This window comes from Saimiri boliviensis, chromosome 7 (assembly GCF_048565385.1).
Source record: "Saimiri boliviensis isolate mSaiBol1 chromosome 7, mSaiBol1.pri, whole genome shotgun sequence".
Taxonomy (NCBI): domain Eukaryota; kingdom Metazoa; phylum Chordata; class Mammalia; order Primates; family Cebidae; genus Saimiri; species Saimiri boliviensis.
The window spans coordinates 111,006,953-111,023,654 of NC_133455.1; positions in this window are offsets into that span (position 1 = coordinate 111,006,953).

The window sequence follows — 16,702 nt, forward strand, 5'->3', positions numbered from 1 at the left end:
AGGAAAATTTCCCAGCTTCAGGAAAAGAGGCCAACATTCAAATTCAGGAAATGCAGAGAAATGGCCATCTCCAAGACACATAATCATCAAATTATCCAAGGTAAACATGGAAGAAAAATTATTAAGGGCACCTAGAGAGAAGAGGCAGGTCACCTGCAAAGGGAAACACACTGGGTTATCGGTGGATCTTTCTGCAGAATCTCTACAAGCCAGAAGAGATTGGGGGTCTATATTCAGCATTCCTTTAAAGAAGGAGAAATAAGATACTTTCCAGAGAAGCAAATGTTAAGGGAATTCATTATCACCTAATTTGCCTTACAAGAGCTACCTAAGAAGGTGCTAAATCTAAAAACCAAAGACCTTTACCAGCCACTACAAAAACACACTTAAGCATATAGACCATTGACACTACAAGGCAACCAAAGCAACCATACAACCAAGTCTGCATAATAACCAGCTAACAATACGGTAGCAGCATCAGATCTACACATGTCAATATTAACCTTAAATGTGAATTGGCTAAATGCCCCAGTTAAAAGACACAGAGTGGCAAGTTGGATAAAGAAGCAAAACCCAACTCTATCCTGTCTTTAAGAGGCCCATCTCATATGCAATGACACTATAAGCTTAAAGTAAAAGAATGGAGATAAATCAGCCAAGCAAACAAAAAAAACAGAAAAAAAGCAGAGGTTGCTACTCTAATTTCAGATGAAACAGACTTTAAACCAATAATGATCAAAAAAAGACAAAAAAAACAAACAAAAAAAAACATTATATAATGGCACAGGATTCAATTCCATAATAAGACCTAACTATCCTAAACATACATGCACCCAGCCCAGAAGCACCCAGAATCATAAAACAAGTTCTTAGAGACCTATGAAGAGATTTAGATAATAGCGAGAGGCTTCAACACTCCACTGATAGTATTAGACAGATTATTGAAGCAGAAGGCTAAAAAGATGTCTGAGACCTCAACTGGTCACTTGACCAAATGAGCCTAACAGACATCTACAAAACTCACCACCCAAAACCAACAGAATATACATTCTTCTCATCGACATGTGGCATATACTCTAAAGTTGACCACACAATTGGTCGTAAAGTAATCATCAGCAAAATTTTAAAATCATACCAAACACACTCTCAGACCACAGTGCAATAAAAATGGAAATTAATACTAAGAAAACCGGTCAAAACTATATAATTACATGTAAATTAAACAACCTGTTCTTGATTGACTTTTAGATAAACAATGAAATTAAGGTAAAAATCAAGACACACTGTGAAACTAAAGAGAACAAAAATACAACATACCAGATTATCTGGGACACAGCTAAAGCCATGTTAAGAGAAAAGTTTATAATGCTAAACAGCAAAACATTAGAAAGATCTCATATTAAAAACCTAAGATCATACCTAGAGGAACTAGAAAAACAAAACCAAACAAATCCCAAGAGCTAGCAGAAGGTAAGAAATAACCAAATCGGAGCTGAACTGAAGAGAATGGATATGCGAAAAAAACATACAAGATGATCGAATTCAGGAGTTTGCTCTTTGGAAGAATAAATCAAATTGACAGATGACTAGGTAGACTAATAAAGAAAATAAGAGACTTCTTCAAATAAACACAATCAGAAATGACAAAGGGAACACTACCACTGACCCCACAGAAATCAGAAAACTAAAAAAATTATAAAAATTTAAAAACCTAGAAGAAATGGATGAATTCCTGGAAGTATACAACCTCCCAAGATTGAACCAGAAGAAACTGAAGATTGAACCAGGAAGAAACTGAATCCCTCAGTAGACCAATAATGTGTTCCAAAATTGAATCAATAATAAAAAGCCTACCAACCAGAAAAAGCACTGGAACAGAGAGATTCAAAGCTGAATCCTACCAGATGTATAAAGAAGAGCTGGTACCATTTCTACTGAAACTATTCCAAAACACTGAGGAGGAAGGACTTCTCTTTAACTCATTCTATGAGGCCAACATCATTATGATACCAAAATCTGGCAAAGACATAACAAAAAAAGAAAACTTCAGGCCCATATTTTTGACGAATACAGATGCAAAAATCCTCAACAAAATACTAGCAAACCAAATCCAGCAGTCCATCAAAAAGCTAACCCACCACAGTCAAGTAGGCTTTATCTCTGGGAGGCAAGGTTGCTTCGACATGCACAAATCAATAAATGTGATTTATCACATAACCAGCACTAAAGGCGGAAACCACATGGTCATCTTAATAGATGCAGAAAAAAATCTTTCAATAAAATTCATCATATCTTCATGTTCAAAACCCTCCATCAAACCCCTCAACAAACTAGGCATTAAAGGAACATACTTCAAAGTAATAAGAGCCATCTATAACAAGTCCACAACCAATATTTTACTGAATGAGAAAAAGCTGAAAGCATTCCCCTTAAGAACTGATATGAGACAAGGATGCTCCCTCTCATCACTCCTATTCAATGTAGTACTGGAAGTGGTATAGAACAGTCATGCAAAAGAAAGAAATAAAACACATTCAAATAGGAAGACAGGAAAACCTCCTATTTGGACAGGAAGATAGAAAGTCAAAGTATCTCTGTTTGCAGTCAAAATGATTCTATACCTAAAAAAAACCCCATAGTCTCTGCCCAAAAGTTCCTTGGTTTCATAAACAACTTCTGCAAAGTTTCAGGATAGAAAACCAATGTACAAAAATCAGTAGTACTTCTATACACTAACAATGACTAAGGTAAGAAAACAAGTCCATTCACAATAGCCACAAAAAGAATAAAATACCTCGGAGTACAGCTAAAGAGGAAGTTGAAAGATCTCTACAATAACAATTACGAGACACTGTTGAAAGAAATCAGAGATGACACTAACAAATGGAAAAACATCCCATGCTCATGGATAGGAAGAATCAGTATCATTAAAAATGGCCATACTGTCCATAGCCAAAATGTTACACTTACCAAACTGTGAATGATATTCTTCACAGAACTAGAAAAAAAATTTTAATTCATATGGAACAAAAAAAAAGAGCCTGAATAGCCAAGGCAATCCTAAGCAAAAAGAACCAGGCTGAAGGCATTATGCTACCTGGCTTCAAACTATACCACAAACTATAGTAATCAAAACTACATGGTACTGGCACAAAAACAGACACATAGCCCAAAGGGGCAAAATAGAGAGCCCAGAAATAATGTTGCACACCTACAACCATCTGATCTTTGACAAAGTTGACAAAAAGAAGCAATGGGGAAAGGACTCCACATTCAGTAAATGGTGCTTGGATAACGAACTAACCATATGCAGAAGATTGAAACTGGGCCCCTTTCTTACACCATATAAAAAAATCAATTCTAGAGAGAGTAAAGACTTACACATAAAACATAAAACTACAAAAACACTGTAAGATAGCACAGGAAATACCATTCTGGACATAGGCCCTGGCAAAGATTTCATGATGAAGATGCCAAAACCAACTGTAATGAAAACAAAAATTGACAAATAGGACCTAATTAAATTTAAGAGCTTCTGCAGAGCAAAAGAAACAATCAATAGAGTGAATGGACAACCTACAGAATGACAGAAAATATTTGAAAACTATGCATTTGACAAAGGTCTAATGTTCAGCATCTGCAAGGAACTTAAACAAATTTATTTTATTTTATTTTTTATGTATTTATGTTTTTTTTCCCCGAGACAGAGTTTCGCTCTTGTTACCTAGGCTGGAATGCAACGGCTCGATCTCGGCTGACCGCAACCTCTGCCTCCTGGGTTCAGGCAATTCTCCTGCCTCAGCCTCCTGAGTAGCTGGGATTACAGGCACGTGCCACCATGCCCAGCTAATTTTTTGTATTTTTAGTAGAGACGGGGTTTCACCATGTTGACCAGGATGGTCTCGATCTCTTGACCTCATGATCCACCCACCTCGGCCTCCCAAAGTGCTGGGATTACAGGCTTGAGCCACCGCACCCAGCCTTTAAACAAATTTATAAGAAAAAACAACCATATTAAACAGTGAGCAAAGGATGTGAACAGACACTTTTCAAAAGAGGACATAAATGTGGCAAACAAGCATATGAAAAAGAGTTCAATATCACTGATTCTTAGAGAAATGCAAATCAAAACTACAATGAGATACTGTCTTACACCAGTCAGAATTGCTATTACTAAAAAGTTAAAAAATAACAGATGCAGGTGAGGTTGCAGAGAAAAAGAAATGCTTATACACTGTTGGTAAGAGTGTAAATTAATTTGACCATTGTGGAAAGCAGTGTGGTGATTCCTCAAAGACCTAAAAACAGAAATATCATTTGACCCAGAAATCCCATTGCTGGGTATATACCCAAAAATATATAAATCATTCTATCATAAAGACACATGCACATGCATGTTTACTGCAGCACTATTCACAATAGCAAAGACATGGAATCAACCTAAATGCCCATCAATGGTAGACTGGATAAAGAAAATGTGAAAATGTGGTACCTATACACCATAGAATACTACAGAGCCATAAAAATGAATGAGATCATGTCCTTTGCTGGAACACGGATAGAGCTAGAGGTCATCGTCCTTGGCAAACTAACACAGAAACAGAAAACCGAATACTGTATGTTCTCACTTATAAGTGGGAGCTAAATGGTTAAAATACCTGGACACAAAGGGTGGAACAAAAGATACTGGAGCCTATTTGAGAGTGAAGGGTAGTAGGAGAGAGAAGAACAACAAAAAATAACTATTGGGTACTAGGCTGAGTACTGGAGTGATAAAATAATCTGTACCCTGTGACATGAGTTTACCTACATAAAAAACCTGCACATGTACCTGTAAACCTAAAATAAAAGTTAAAAAAAACTGTGTTTTATGTAAGCCTCATGGTAATCACAAAGAAAAGGCCTGTAATAGATACAGAAAAGATAAAGAAAAAAGAATAAATGCATAGACACTACAAAAAAAATTATCAAATCACAAAGGAAGACAGTAATAGATTGAAAGGACTAGAAAAGTCAGAAAACAATTAACAAAATGACAACAGTAAGTCCTTACCTACCAATAAGTACTTTAAATGTAAAAGTACTTTTAATTGGCTGAATGGATTGAAAAAAATATACTCTAGGCTGCCTACAAGAAACTTACTTTAACTTCAAGGGGACACATATAGACAGAAAGTGAGAAATGAAAAAGATATTCCATGCAAACGGTAACCCAAAAAGAGTAGGGGTGGCTATACTTGTATTAGACAAAATAGACTTCAGGTCAAACACTGTTACAAGAGACACAGAAGATTATTATATAACTATAAAGGCATCATTTCATCAAGAGGATATAATAGCTATAAATATATATGCACCGAACATCACAACACTTAAATATATTAAACAAACATTATCAGAACTGAAGGTAGAAATAAGCAGCAATACAATAACAATAGGGAACTTCAATACCTCACTTTCAACATTGGATATATTATCCATACCAAAAAAAAAAAAATCAATAAAGAAACAGCAGACATGACCAACATTACAGACCAACTCAATCTAACAGACATATACAGAACATTCCACTTAATACACATTCTTTGCAAGGGCACATTGCAGCATTCTCCAGGATAGATTACACATTAGGCCACAAAACAAGTCTTAGCAAATTTAAGAAGACTGAAATCACATTGAGAGTGCCAATAATAAACAATAAGGAAAAGATTGTTTCCTCAATAAATGGTCTTGAGAAACTGGATAAACATACACATATGCAAAAGAATAAAATCAAACGCTTATATTACACCATACACTAAACTAATACAGAAGAGAGGTCTCGGAGGTTCCTCATTCAGGGATACTATGGGACATTTGTGGGTATCAGTTAATGAAATACCTCTGGGAGGATTATAGACACACGAGTTTAATATGCAAGGCACAGGCTGGACATCAGCCCCATTCACTAACTAGGCAGGGTGTTCTTTTATGGTGAACAATTTATGCAATTGTAAGCAGAAATCTGGTTCTCATGCCACCAAGAATGGCCTGAGTCCAAGGGCCATGCTTAAAATGATGTACATTTGTTATTTTACTTTCCCTATATCCATTTTATTTTTTAAATTGTACCTTCCTCCTACACTTCATGTGCATCTATAGTGCTTGTCAATCAAGAGTCCCATGCCTTGGACTACAAAGGAGGTTATGGGATTCAAGTTGGGCAAAGTACCTGATCCCTTAATTACAATAATTGGCCAAGGAATAGGCATCTGGTCCCAAAAGTGCCAATAAGTTTCTTTCCTAAAGAGCGACAATTTCCTGCTGATGAGATACCTGAGCTGTGGTTTTTGTCTAAAGCAGCAGATCACAACTTGATACACGGGAAGCCTACAAAGTTTTTCAAAAGCTTAGACTAAATGGAACAGTGACAGTTCAAAATGAAATAGAGATCTTGAAATCAAGCTGAGAATGCTACTCAGATGCAAGCACACATCCTTTTTTTTTTTTTTTTTTTTTTTTTGAGACAGTGTCTCGCTCTTTTGCCTGGTGCCAGGCTGGAGTGCAGTGGCTCGATCTCAGCTCACTGTAACCTCTGCCTCTCAGCTTCAAGCAATTCTACTGACTCAACCTCCCGCATAGCTGGGACTACAGGGGCCTGCCACCACACCCAGCTAATTTTTGTATTTTAGTAGAGACAGGGTTTCACTATGTTGGACAGGCTGGTCTCAATCTCTTGACCTCATGATCCGCTAGCCTTGGCATCCCAAAGTGCTGGGATTACAGCCTTGAGCCACTGCGCCCAACGCACACATCATTTCTGATGAGAAAGTAAGTGACTCAGAAGTTTGACCTAGAACTCTGAAGGAAGATGCAAGACCCATCCAGAACCTCTCTAAAGGAGCAAGAATGAGTGAGTATTCCCTCTTCTCTGAGTAAGTAGGAATGATGACATGTGCCCAGCTTGATTTCAAAATTGCTATAGACCAATAACAGCTATTTGCCTCCTTCCTTCCCCTTTTTAAAAAGATTGTGCATTGTGGTTATCCTATCTCTGTCCCATCTTCACATGCTGTGTATATGGCTGTCAGACAACTTGCCACTTTTATTTACAGGGCTCTTCTAAGAAGCCACACCAAAGAATCTCAGCCACCCTGGCCGGGATAAAGAGATAACTTTTTTTATGTAAACAATATTTGTTGATAAAAATTTTCACATTATTTTGCTATATACACACACATTCTTTATAACTTTTTCTCATGATTGCAAAATAGTTCATTAAATTCAAAAAATATAAATTGCTTTATTTTCTCTCATTAATATAGGTTCTATTCTTATAATAAAGAGATGTTAAGATAATCTCTCTAAGCATAGCTTATTTGTTGCTTAGAATTATAACTATAGGAAAAATTATTAGAATTATGATTACTGGAGGGAAAAAATCTAAAATTCTGTGGTTCTTTATTTGTTGTCAGGTCACTTTTGAAAAAAAGTGAAGTGATTTATGGTGCCTCCAGAAAAAGGGAATATTAGGCCAGGACAGTGGCTTATTCCTGTAATCCTAGCACTTTGGGAGGCTGAGGCAGGTGAAGCACAAGGTCAGAAGGTCAAGACCAGCCTCGCCATCATGGTGAAACCCTGTCTCTACTAAAAAACACAAAAAATTAGCTGGGCATAGTGGCAGGTGCCTGTAATCCCAGCTACTCAGGAGGCTGAGACAGGAGAATCACTTGAACCTGGGAGGGAAATGTTGCAGTGAGCCGAGATCATGCCACTGCACTCCAGCCCTGTCAACAGAGTGACACTCCGTCTCAAAAAAAAAAAAAAAAAAAAGCGTCTCAAAAAAAAAAAGAAAAAGAAAGAAAAAGGGAATATCTCCAGTGTTTCCAACATCTTGCCAATATTAAATTCTTCGTTTGTATTTATATTATTCTTAGTTTGATTTTTTACCAATTTTTCAATTTTAGATTAATATGTGTAAGTTATTTTATGCAATCTTCCTCTACCACCATAATCATTGTCCATTTCTCCACTGAGAACTTAATGATTATTTCCTTAATATTTTTCTTCAAAAATATTTTTGTATTAGGTTTTAATCAGTCATTTATCACATACGTTTGCCATTATGTTTCTTTTACTTTCATTGCACAGAAGTCTTATCTGTGCACCTAAAGGGAAAAAGATTATCACATTAGGATAAGCACGTCACTTCCAATTCTTAATGAATTGTCTTTAAATACTTAACAGTTATTTAATTACAGATGGCCTATTAAAAATGGGTTAGCATAAATATTAACTGACCTAGTTCTCACTGGATCATTCTTCTTTCAACTGTTAGAGAAGTATGGTCCAATTTTTGCCCTGTGGATAAGTTCCTAGCTGCAGGACAACTGTATGTATTAGTGAAACAGAAAAGAGGAAGAGTATATTCATGTTACATCTTCTCACTGTATTCCTTATGTATCTTTTTTCCTTATGCATCTTTTGTTCATACATATTTTCCCATCTTTTATTCCTTCTGTACACAATTCTGAATAATTTTTTTATGTATAGTTATTTTTATTTGTATTCAAAGTGTTACCATATTTAATGCTTGCAAATAATAATTCCCTTTTTTAATTTTACTTTAGGTTATGGGGTACATTTGCGGGTCATACAGGGTTGTTGCCTAGGTGCATACTATATCTGGCATTTTTCCCCATGTTACCCCTCCCCACGCCCCCGTTCTCCCTCTCCTAGTCACCCCCGCAACTGCCCCCAGTGTGTGATGCTCCTCTCCCTGAGTCCACATGTTCTTATTATTCAACACCCACCTATGAATGAGAAAATGTGGTGTTAGGTTTTCTGTTCTTGTGTCAGTTTGCTGAGAATAATGGTTTCCAGATTCATCCAAGTCCCTACAAAGGACACGAACTCATTGTTTTTTATGTCTATGTAGTATTCCATGGTATATATGTGCCACATTTTCTTTGTCCAGTCTATCATTGATGGGCATTTGGGTTGGTTCCAGGTCTCTGCTATTGTACACAGGGCTGCAGTGAACATATGTGTGCATGTGTCCTTATGGTAATTTATACTTCTTTGGGTATATACCCAGTAATGGGATTGCTGGGTCAAATGGAATTTCTATCTCTAGATCCTTGAGAAATCACCACACTGTCTTTCACAATGGTTGAACTAATTTACACTCCCACCATCAGTGTAAAAGTGTTCCTATTTCTCCAAATCCTCTCTAGCATCTGTTGTCTCCAGATTTTTTAATGACCGCCATTCTAACTGGTGTGAGATGGTATCTCAATGTGGTTTTGATTTATCTTAGAATTAACTAATCCTCTCTTCACCTGTGATTAATTTGTTACTAAACCCACCAATTAAGTTCTTAATTTTGGTTATTTTTTATTTCTAGATTTTCTATTTTGTTCTTTTTAAACATTTTTCAGCTTTCTGTCAAAGTTCTTGAACTTGTCTTTTACTTATTTAGCAGAATTAGCATAGTTTTAAATGTGTATTAAATATGTATATCCATTATGTGAATCCTGTGTGAGCTCAGTGATATTGTCTATTGCTTCTCTTGCTTTTCACTCACATTGTCTTGCCTTCTGTGTTTCTACCAATTATTTGTGATTAAGTGCCGACATCATATGTAAAAACCTGCAAAATTATTTGAGGCTTAAAATAATTTTATCTTCCTTCAAAGAAAATTTTATACTTGCCAAAGACATAAGGCTATGGACAATAGTAATACCTAATCACATTAATTTATCAGAAATTGAGATTCTCAAAACCTGGGCTCCAGTCTCTATGAGAACTGTTCCACTTCTGGTTGGACCTTAGTCTTCTTGTGTGGCTCTTTAGGCTCTAACTCAAAGCTTGCAGGGGCATCCCCCTCAGGGGATATGGACTGCAATTTCTGTCCCACCAACCTCACAAGACAGTCAAATCTCTGTTTAGCCTCTCAGCTGTCCCTTCTGGAATCCATTGATGCTTTCAGGGAAAAAGCATTTCCCAATGTTGCAATGTTGGCGTCAGCTATTTGAATTTCCTTTTCCAGAATCTTGGTCCTGTAATTCCTTTACTGCCTCATTAGCTCTCCATTGCTATCAAGCATACTTTCTTTTTCTGTTTGTTTGTTTGTTTGTTTGTTTAGACAGAGTCTAACTCCATCAGCCTGGCTGGAGTGCAGTGGTGTTATCTGGGCTCACTGCAACCTCTACCTCTTGAGTCCAACCAATTCTCATGCCTCTGCCTCCCAAGGAGCTGGAAATACAGGCAGGCAGCACCACACCTAGCTACTTTTTATATTTTTAGTAGAGATGGGGTTTTGCCATGTTGGCCAGACTGGTCTCAAACTCCTGACTTCAGGTGATCCACCCTCCTCAGCCTCCCAAAGTGCTGAGATTAAACACACATTTTTAGCATGGATAAAGGAACTGTGGTATATATATATACAATGGAATACTACTCAGCCATAAAAAGGAATGAATTAGTGGCATTCGCAGCTGCCTGGATATATTGGAGACTATTATTCTAAGTGAAGTAATTCAGAAATGGAAAACCAAATGTTGTACATTCTCACTCTTAAGTGAGAGCTAAGCTATGAGGATGCAAAGGCATAAGAATGACACAATGGACTTTTGGGACTCAGGGGGAGAGGGTGAAAAGTGGGCGAGGAATGAAAGACTACAAATTGGGTTCAGTGTATACCACTCAGGTGATGGGTACACCAAAATCTCACAAATAACCACTAATTAACTTATTCATGTAACCAAATACCACCAGTTCCCCAAGAACCTATGGAACTAAAAAAATTTAATAAATAATTAAAAATAAATAAATTGAAAAACCTAGGAAAAAAATTTAAATTCCTTACAACCTACCAAGATTAAACCATGAGGAAACCCAAAACCTGAACAGACTTTAACAAGTAATGAGACTGAAGCCATTCAAATAAAAGGTCTCCCAGCAAAGACAAGAACAGGACCTGATGGCTTCACTGCTGAATTTTATCAAATATTTAAAGAAGAATTAACATCAGAGTAGGCAGGGGAATTGGTGGGGGACAAGGAAGGGAGTCAAAAGAAGAAGAAGAAGAAGTAACATCAATCCTACTCAAACTATTCCAAAAAATAAAGGAGAAGGGAATACTTTCAAGCTCATTCTACAAGGCCAGTAATACCCTGATCCCCAAACCAGACAATGACACATTTAAAAAGAACACTATAGGTCAATATCCCTGATAAACATTGATGTAAAAATTCTCAACAAAATACTGAATTCAACAACACACTGAAAAGACCATTCATCATGAACAAGTGCGATTTACTCCAGAGATTCAAGGACAGTTCAATGTATACAAATCAGTCAATGGGATACATCACATCAGCAGACTGAAAGACAAAAACCGTATGATACTTTCAATTGATGTTGAAAAAGTATTTGATAAAATTCAACATCCCTTCATAATAAAACCCTCAAATAACTGGCTATAGAAGGAACATATTCAACATAATAAAAGCCATATATGACAGACCCACAGCCAGTATCATATTGAATGGGGAAAGACTGAAAGTCTTTTCTCTAAGACCTGGAACATGACAAGGATGTCCACTTTCACCACTGTTATTCAACATAGCACTGGATATATTAGACAAGAGAAATAAATAAAGATCATCCAAACTGAAAGGAAGAAGTCAAATTACCCTTGTTTGCAGCTGATATGACTTTATACTTGGAAAACACTAAAGACTCCACCAAAAAACTATTAAGTAAGTTCAATAAAGTTACAGGAAACAAAATCAACATACCAAAATCAGTAGCATTTCTATATGCCAACAGTGAAATCTGAAAAAGAAATCAAGAAAGTAATCCCATTTACAATAGCCACAAATAAAATCAAATACTTAGGAATCAACTGCAAAATGAAAGATCTCTATAATAAAAAGTATAAAACACTGATGTCAGAAATTGGAGAGGACATCAAATAATGTAAAGATATTCCAAGTTCATAGATTGGAAGAATCAACATTGTTAAAAGTCCATACTAGCCGGGCGCGGTGGCTCAAGCCTGTAATCCCAGCACTTTGGGAGGCCAAGGCGGGTGGATCACGAGGTCAAGAGATCGAGACCATCCTGGTCAACATGGTGAAACCCTGTCTCTACTAAAAATACAAAAAAGTAGCTGGGCATGGTGGCACATGCCTGTAATCCGAACTACTCAGGAGGCTGAGGCAGGAGAATTGCCTGAACCCAGGAGGCGGAGGTTGCGGTGAGCTGAGATCACGCCATTGCACTCCAGCCTGGTAGTAAGAGCAAAACTCCGTCTCAAAAAAAAAAAAAGTCCATACTATCCAAGCAATCTACAGACTCATTGTAACCTCTATCAAAATACCAATGACATTCTTCCCAGAAAAAGAAAAAACAATCCTGAATTTCAACCTGGGAAACATGGTAAAACCTCATCTCAAATTTAAAAAAAAAACACACAAAAATGATCTGGGTATGGTGGCATAGGCCTGTAGTCCCAGCTAATTGGGAGGGTGAGGTGGGAGGATCACATAAGCCTAGGAGGCAGAGGTTGAAGTGAGCCGAGATCATGTCACTGCACTCCAGCCTGGGTGACAGAGTGAGACCCTGTCTCAAAAAGAGAAAAAAGAAGGTAAAACAATTCTAAAATTTTTGTGAAATCACAAAAGACCCAGAAAATTTTAAGCAAAAAGAATAAAACTGGAAGAATCATATTACTTGACTTCAACAGAACTATAGGAACCAAAACAGAACAGAGAACCCCAAAACAAATCCATACATGTATGGTGAACTCATTTTTGATAAAGTTGCCAAGAACATACACTAGGGAAAGAACAGTCTCCTCAAAAATGGTGCGGGGAAAACTGGATTTCTATATGCAGAAGAATGAAACTAGACCCCTATCTTTCTCCATATACAAAAATCAAATCAAAATGGATTAAAGACTAAAATCTAAGAGCTCAAACTATGAAACTACTAAAAGAAAATATTTTAAATACTATGATGTATAATAATAATAAAGAGAGAGAGATAACATTGGGAAACTCTCCAGGACATCATCAGTCTGGGCAAAGATTTCCTGAATACCTCATAAGTACAGGAACCAAGGCAGAAATGGGGAAATGAGATCACATCAAGTTAAAAAGCTTCTGCACAGCAAATGAAACAATGAACAAAAAGTGAAGAGACAACCCACAGAATAGGAGAAAATATTTTCCAACTACCCATATGACAAGGGATTAATAACCAGAATATATAAGGAGCTCTAACAACTCTATAAGAAAAAAATCTAATAATCTGATTAAAAATGGGCAAAATATCAGAGTGAACATTTCTCAAAAAAAGACATACAAAGGGCATACAGGTTTATAAAAAAGTGCTCAACATCACTGATCATCAGAGAAAGGCAAATCAAAACTACAATGAGATATCATCTCACTCCAGTTAAAATGGCTTTTATCCAAAAGGCAGACAATAACAAATGCTGGTAAAGATGTGGAGAAATAAGAACCCTTGTATGCAGGTGGTGGGAAGGTAAATTAGTACAATTACTGTGGAAAACAGTTTGGAGGCTCCTCAAAAAACTAAAAATAGAGATATCATATGATCCAGCAATCCCACTGCTAGTTATATATCCAAAGGAAAGGAAATCACAATCAGGCGCAGTGACTCACACCTGTAATCCCAGCACTTCAGGAGACTAAGGCAGGAGAACTGCTTGAGCTCAGGCGTTTGAGACCAGCCCAAGCTACATGGCAAAACCTCATCCCTACAAACACAAAAAATTAGCTGGGTGTGGTGGTGTGCACCTGTAATCCCATCTACTTGGAAGGCTGAAGCAAGAGGATCGCTTGAGCCCAGCAAGTTGAGGCCTGAGTGAGCCACAGTCACACCACTGCACTCCAGCCTGGGCAGTGGAGCAAGTAGCTGTCTCAAAAAAAAAAAAAGAAAAAAAAGGAAATTCGTATATTAAAGAGATATCTGGATTTGCATGTTTACTGCAGCACTATTCACAAGATTTGGAAGCAACCCAAGTGTCTGTGAACCGATGAATGGATAAAGAAAATATGGTACTTACACACAACGGTGCACTATTCTGCCATAAAATAAGAACAAGATGCTGTCATTTGCAACAGTACAGATGGAACTGGAGGTCATTATGTTAAATGAAATAAGCCAGGCACAGAAAGACAAACTGCCTTCTCACTTATTTGTTGAAGACAAAAATTAAAACAATGGAACTCATGGAGATACAGAGTAGAACAGGGTAAATAATGGTTACCAGAGGCTAGGAAGGGTAGTGGGGAAAGATTGGGGAGGAAGTGGGAATGGTTAGTAGGTATAAAAAATAGAAAAAATGGCCGGGCGCGGTGGCTCAAGCCTGTAATCCCAGCACTTTGGGAGGCCGAGGTGGGCGGATCACGAGGTCGAGAGATCGAGACCATCCTGGTCAACACGGTGAAACCCCGTCTCTACTAAAAATACAAAAAATTAGCTGGGCATGGTGGCGTGTGCCTGTAATCCCAGCTACTCAGGAGGCTGAGGCAGGAGAATTGCCTGAACCCGGGAGGTGGAGGTTGCGGTGAGCCGAGATCGCGCCATTGCACTCCAGCCTGGGTAACAAGAGCGAAACTCGGTCTCAAAAAAAAAAAATGAGTAAGATCTAGCACTTAGTAGCACAACACAGTAACTACAGTCAAAAATGACTGTACATTAAAAATAACTAAACAGAATAATTGCATTGCTTGTAACACAAACAATAAATGTATTGAGGTGATAGATACTGCATTTAAATAATCATAATTATATAAATTATGTGATTATTATGCATCATATGCCTGTATCTATCTATATCATGTACTCCATACATATATATGTTACTATGTACCCACAAAAATTAAAATTAAAAAAAAATTTTTTAGGCCAGGTCCAGTGGCTCACACCTGTAATCCTAACACTTTGGGAGGCTGAGACAGGAGAATTGCTTGAGCCCAGGAGTTTGAGACCAGCCTGGGCAACATAGCAAGACCCTGTTTTTTTTTGTTTTTTGGGGGGTTTTTTTGAGACAGAGTCTTGGTCTGTCGCCCAGGCTGGAGTCCAGTGGCGCGACCTTGGCTCACTGCAACCTCCACCTCTCGAGTTTAAGCAATTCTGCAACAGCCTCCAGAGTAGCTGGGATTACAGGTGCACACCATCATGCCCAGCTAATTTTTTTTCTTTTGTATTTTTAGTCGATGGGATTTCACCATGTTGATCAGGCTCCTAACCTCGTGATCCACCCGCTTCAGCCTCCCAAAGTGCTGGGATTACAGGTATGAACCACCGTGCCTGGCCAGCAAGACGCTGTTTCAACAAAAAGTTCAAAAATTAGCCAGGCATGGTGGCACCTCCCTGTGAGTACCAGTTACTTGGGACTGCAGTGAGCTGCAGTTATGCCACTACACTGCAGTGAGGTCAAGGCAGCAATGAGCTGTAGTCGTGCCACTACATTTCAGCCAGGTGACAAAGCAAGACCCTGTCTAAAAAAAAAAAAAAAAAAAAAAAAAAAAAAAATTAATCAAAAGTATGGCACAGGCCTCCTGACATAAGTAAAAAAAGGACACAGCTAAAGTCAAAGGCTATCATTTTTGCCGAGGTGTTTCGGGTAAAGCACAGAGACACAGGCAGACTTGCCATTCACTGCCCAATGAAACAAACCAAGGAAAGACCACGAAAACAAAGTGCTCCCTCCTCAGCTATGGCAAATGTCAATCATGTCAGCACTTGGGAATTTAGAATTGGGACCCAGGTGAGGGAAAAGAACAGAAATCTTAAGAAGGAGCCATATTTGCACTAGTATTGCTGTAAACTGAAACTGACATAGCAATTACAAGATTGGACTGAGAAAAAAAAAAGGATGAAATTGATTAGATCAAGCTGTCTAACATTAGACAGGCCGAGAGTTTAGTCTGGTCAGAAATCAGCCATTATATATTTTAACTATTTTTTAAGTGTCATTAAAAACACCAACTTTGAACACTGTGCAGACCACCAAAGTGTTAATTTCTATGCCACCTTCTTCATGTTTGTGCAGACCTTGAAATATAGCTGCTTTAACCATCTCTAGCATATAGTTAAGCATTGAGTAGGTAGTAATTCTGCACGAGCCTTTTTCTTGACTTGCACATGGCCTCTCTCATAAAATTATGCAGGGGAGTCGACTTACCATAGCACACATTAATCAAGTTCATCAAATGCCAGATGAGGCTCAAATGCTTCTGCTCAGCACTGGCTCTTGTCAGAAAGCCAAAGAAAGCTGTGCAGCAATAAGCAGACAAGTTAACACATGACATGAGTATTCTTTAAGATTAAGGCTTATTGTACGTTTTGGATACTTTTTGTTTAAAATTTAAAATTTTTTTTTCTAGTGAGATAATCATCTGTAAAAGCAGAAACTAATCACTGGTTTAAAAATTAAACTTAATGAGGAAATACGATGATAAATAAAACACGACTGCACCTCCTGATGAAAAGTGCCGATCTGGCATTAAGTGTTACTCAATTACTGGCCAACCACACTGCTCTAACAAAAGCATATGATATGAGAGCAAGTCCCTGTGAAGTTTCACAGAAAATCTTTTGAAGCCAAGAAAGTACAGTGAGAATGATCTGTCACCCAGTTTCATTTTTAGTGTGACTAAAACTGCTCAACTTGTATTTC